Source organism: Arachis stenosperma, chromosome 3 (assembly GCF_014773155.1).
Source record: "Arachis stenosperma cultivar V10309 chromosome 3, arast.V10309.gnm1.PFL2, whole genome shotgun sequence".
Taxonomy (NCBI): Eukaryota; Viridiplantae; Streptophyta; class Magnoliopsida; order Fabales; family Fabaceae; genus Arachis; species Arachis stenosperma.
This window is the reverse complement of record NC_080379.1, coordinates 69,711,689-69,717,688: the sequence shown is the minus strand read 5'-3', so window position 1 is coordinate 69,717,688 and position 6,000 is coordinate 69,711,689.

The following is a 6,000-nucleotide window of genomic DNA, read 5'->3' as shown; positions in this document are numbered from 1 at the left end:
GACTAAATCATCAGGATTCTTTCCGACCTTCATTAGCATTCTCTCAGGCAACAGACTGATTGCCATTCCACTATCGATCAAGACTTTGTTTACTTTGATCCCACTCAAAGTAGTGGTTATATGAAGTGGGCGGAGATGAGACATTTATTTTTCAGTAGGCCGAAGAAAATACCCTAGCTCATCTTTAATTCGGATGAAGGAAAAAGCTTCCTCATCTTCCATATCATAGTCTTCTTCTGGGTCACCTTCATATTCCCCCAGATACTCAGTCGGAATGATCGAAATCGTTCCGATCACATTATTATCTTCTTCTTCAAAGTATTCTTCATTGACATCAACTTCTTTGTTTTTGTCGACCCCTGAAGATTGGGCTATCCCTTTGCCATTTTCCATCTTTGCAGAAAATGGGATTTCCTTTGGACAAGTTTCTCCATCAAAAGGAAAGACAATTTGGGAAGGCACAGAAGGGGTTGCCCCCTTGCTTACTTCCACCTAAGGTTTCTTATTTTGATTGAAGTTTCTCCTGCCTCCTCTGCCTCTCGAATACCCTCTGGCTCGACCACGATAATAGGGGTATTGATTTCGAGGAAGTCCCTGATGTCCCCACTATGGGTTGCGTCTATAAAGAGCATCCCGCTTCTAGAACTCCTGACAGTTTCAAATCCATTGAACACCTATAGCCTGGGAACGGCTTAAAGGTGCAACTATATTTTGTCGATTTAGCAAATCGATAGTGGTTCGATATCTAATGGTCTGGGAGCGAAACCTACTCCTCTTTGCAGGTACCGATTTTCTAAAAGTGCATCAAAGTGTCTTCGATTAGATGACTATTGAGGTAAAAGATAAACTAAAATTTGTAAAAACAACAAAGAAATGAGAAAATAAAGATTTTGAAAAGAAAATGCACTGAAATCGGAAAATTACGTTGAAGTTTAAAGAAAGCAATAAAGTATCTTCGACTGGGTCAAATGGCTTTGGCTTAAAATTCAAAGATGTGGGAATATAAATTAGATAAGAAAAATTAAAGAAATGCTTGAAAGATAAATTTACTTGAAAAATAAAGTTTACAAGAAGATAAATTGAAAAGGTAAAAACATGGAAGGAACCCTACAGAAAATAGATTCGATCGCAGACTCAGGAATTCGCAGGGGATATGAGTGTGTTTGAGTGTTTTCTGAGTTAAAGTTCCAATCATTATTCCCTAAAACTTTCTAGTATATATAATCCACTTTTGTAACTGACAATTAATTACAAAAACATAGCCTTGAATGCGCACTCCTTGGTAACCGTTCCTGCCCTTTGGCTGGTAAACATTTACTCATAAATTCTCCACATGATAAATTCCTTCAACTTCTCCACTTACATAACCGCTCAATTTGCTTTTTGAAATAAACCATTCGATTACCTCTTTCAAATACTTGACTGAATAGGCCTGTTCGATTCAATAAAGTGTTTCAAAACTGAATCCGCGTCGAATACCTCCAGCCCATGCTTGCACGTGTATCTTTTCGAAAACTACTTATGTTTTCGACCTCTTTATTACTTCGAACCAACTTACCTTTATCAAAAATATTTTTCGATCAACATCTATATAAATAGTAAATAAAATCAATTAGCTAGATTCAATTTACATTTATATGCTATACAAGTAGTAAATCAAATTTTACACGTATATCCTATACAAGTGGTAAATTGAATCAACGAATCAACTTGACTCGATTTACATATATTTTGTGTACTAGTAGTAAATCGAGTTGAGTTGATTTGATTTACATAGAGATATAAATAGGACTGACGTGTAATTAAAGGTAAAAATTTAGGTGCACACGTGAAGTTGATCACTGATAGCCATTAAATAAAAATTTAGTCAAATTATTCAAATTATTTAAGAACTTTTATCTATCAACTTCACATATATAAAATTGACTGTAATTGAGTTTTTACATAATTAAATTGTGTTTATGGCATCTGTGTAATTTTAAAACATTCATTTTATGCATATAAGTTACCCTTAATTTTGTTTGACAAAATATATTAAATATGAGATTATATTTTGATACATTCTTTACAAATATATTTTTAAAAAATGAAAAGTTCTATGAACTTAATTTGATATTTGTACGACAATCAGTGTTTTATTGCGATGTTTTTGTATGTAATGCCAAAAAATGAAAAAAAAAATGAAAATGGAACTAAATATTGAATTTGTACTAATTTTAATTTTGAATAATTATCTAATATTTAAAAAAAATCAAATGTACAAATTATTTGTCGTTTATAAAAAAATATGGTGCATTTTATCTAATAAAATTAATCTTTAGATGATTATAATATCATTTATTTTTTCAGAATTATTTTATTCACAATTAAATCTTTTAAAAAGTTATTTATTATTCTTATTTTAGCCACAATAATAAGACTCTCATTTCTCTTTCCTAAATATTTCATTAAGAAAAAAATGGTTAGTCTCAATACCTTCTATTCAAAAGATCACACGACGGTTATTCTTTGTATTTCATTAAGTGGGTGCTAATAAAGTTAAAAGCACAATTTTTCTGGATATTTTGGATTATTATAAATAAATTTTCAGACATTGTTTTTTATTTAAAACTCTTTACTCGAGAACAAAAAGTAAATGTATTATATGATTCGGTTTATATGAATTATGACCAAAAGTAAATGATCCCATCGGAATGTTTGCTTGCTAAAAAAAGGAAATAGTTAATTTGTTCCATGAAAAGAAAGAAGGAAGAAGAAAAAATAAGAGTATTAGTGTATTGATCGATATGATTCGGTTTATATGAATTATTATGACCAACTAACCCTTTTCGCTGAACAATCCATACCTAGTTTGATAACGCATGATACTCGTATGCAGCTATGCGGTCAACATGATTATTCTACAAGATACTTTAATGGCTTTTCTGCTCCGTACAATAAAGTGCACCAGCAAAGTGGATCTTCAATTTTATAAAAATATAATTTTTAAATAATATCAAATAATCAATTTTTTTAATATCAATTAATTTTTTAAAATTAATTTAAATTTAAATTTTAAATCATAAATTTTTAATCTTAAATTTTAATTATAAATTTAAACTCTGAAATTAATTAATATTGATTAAATAAAAATTAATTCTCTATATTTAAGAAATTAAACTTTTATGTATTTTTAAGTTGAAATAAACGATTTTAATACAAATATATTTTGCAATATTAAATTTTGATCTGAATTATTTCAAATAATTAAATACTATTTTTACATTATATTTTAATTGAGCCCCAAAAATCATAATTGAAGTGACTTATAGTGACAAATAATTGTTTTTTTTTTGGACATGTAGTGACAAATAATTGTTAAGGAAATGTATTTAGAGGGTTTGTTTGTTTGTGTATACAATTCACACATTACTACTTGATTGGGCACGTTCAAAAACAAAGGAAAAATCGACCGGTCACTTTTTCTTCTCTACAATTTTTTTAGATGCGTTGAAAGGCCATTATTGTATAAATTAAGTCAAGATACTTAAAATTATGTTTGCGTAGAAATCAAATAGACAATAACCAGGTTTTAGGAGTACGCATGCGGAAACTAAATAGACAATAACCAGGTTTTAGGAGTAGATACTATTTTCACATAGATTTAGGGAGAGTACAACATAAGTAACAGAAGAGTGACTTGTGAGAATTGAGTGAAGTATCTGAGAAAAGAATACGATGAAACTTTACTAATTAAGAAGATTATGGGAGAGAGTGCGAGAAAGGTTGCTTCAAGTGACAAAGAGGAATTGCGTAAGGTTAGAGCTAGGGTGACTCAAAGTTTCATTCTATGATAAAGTAATCAGGTCTTCTAAAACCTTAGGGTTTGGCAGGGGTGATGTCTTGAGTAATAATACGATAGCAATAATCACATGGAAATAAAGTGATCCAACACTTTCGAAGATTAGTTTTACTGAAGAAACTTGGAACACTCTATCATAACCTTACGAGGAGGCTATAGTGATTAAGGTTTTTGAGAAATACTTCAATCATATGGCCTTGGTGCATAAACTGAAAGAGGTATGGAGGGTTAAAGGTGGCTATAAAATTTTGGATGTTGGGTTTAATTACTTCCTCGTTAAATTTGATCTCGGGGAAGATAGGAAAAATGTTTTATTAGGGGATCCATCGATGATGTTAGGTTATTACATCGCGGTTAAACTATGGTTTCCGGATTAACTTAATGCGCCTTCGCGCGAACGCGTCGCCCACGCGTCCGCGTCGCTTGCGCCGCACAACTTATCCTAATTTGCCAAATATCTTATCTTTCTCTTCCATCAATCCTACTTTTTCTTTTCCCTCCTTATTTCTTTCTTCCCCCTTCTTCTTTCTTCCCTCCTTCTCACTTTCTACTTTCTCTCTCTCTTCCCACCATTATCAAGGTTTTTCTTCTCTTCTTCCCTCCTTACTTTTCTATTCTTCTTCTTTATTTATGTTTTCTTCTTCCTTCCTCTTTCTTTTTTACTTTCTTTGCATATGTTTTCTTTTTCTTTCTTTTTCCTTTTTATTGGTGTTGAAAACTTATTTGGTTATTGTGGATTGTTTCATAATTGTTTGGCAATTATATTTTTTAAAGGGGCTGCTTGCATGTTCAATTTATTATTTTCATTGGATTATTTACCATGCATGCTATGTGTTTGTGAAAAAGTCCGTATGGCATTATGCACTTTTCTACATTATCCTATTCTACTATTCAATGCATGCTTTTCACAAATTCCCTTTACTATTTTATTAATTAAATTTAATTGCCAATACAAACGTGATAGTTTGTTACGAAGTGATGCTTGATCTATGCTACTCATGCCCTTGCCGGCACGCCAATAAACATCTTGCATATACTTTCCTATCGTGCACTTGTTCTATTCCCTTTAGTGATCTTTTCACATGTTGTCATGACCATGTGTTTATTTCATTCATCTTTACCGTGCACTGATTATCACTTACTCAATCCCCTTCCTTGCTTTATCTCTTTGGATTTAACTTACTTTCTCTTTCCTTTTTCAGAATGGCCACTAAGAAAGGCAAAGAGAAAGCTACCCCTAAACCCACCGCAAGGAAAGGAACGAAGAGAGCACTAGTGGCAGAGCCTTCTTCAACTGTAGTCAAGCCCTCAACAAAAAGAATTAAAAGGATTATCAAGGTTGATGAAAAGGAGAGAGCCTTCCCAGCTAAAGACACTATGCGATTCTCAAATCGCTACTGTGAGCAGATGTTTCCTATTCTAGCAGCTCGAAATTATAACAATGAACACCTTCTTATCCTTCCGCCTCGTATTGCTGAATTTGTTGAGCCACAAATTGCACAAAAGCATTGGGGATTCTTACAGAGACAGCCACGACAGGTTAATCTTTCTCGGGTTGTTGAGTTCTACTCCAACTTCCACCTGCCGACTCTGCAGTCCGTTTATTTATGCCAGAAGCAAGTCCCCATTACAGAAGAGGCCATTCAGCAAGCCTTAGATCTCCCCCCTGCTCCGGAAGGATTAGACGCTTTTCAGAAAGCCGCCATCAAACACCAGGCGTACACCTTTGATTGGGACGCTGTTCTTAGAGTTATCGCTCAACCTGGCAGCAAATGGATCTTCGGATACCATCGTTCCCGTCCTAAGGAAATCTCGGCTTCCGCACTCACCTTAAAGGCTCACGTATGGGCACAGATTATGTCCCATTACGTTTTTTCGAGTACTTATGAGTCCTCCTTCACCGCAGACATGGCCGTTCTACTATGGTGCATCCTCACAGACCAGCCTCTTAATTTACCAAGACATATCCGGAATGCTATGGAATATGTGCAGATCGCGGGCAACCTGCCTTTTCCCGTATTGGTCTCTGATCTTATCTCAGCAGTCGGAGTATCCTACAGAGTTGGAGACACCAAAGCCATTCTTCCACGGGATGATCAGTATGTCCCTAACGGGAGATATCTCAGGCCACAACTTGCCACTACCAGCAAGTCCACAGA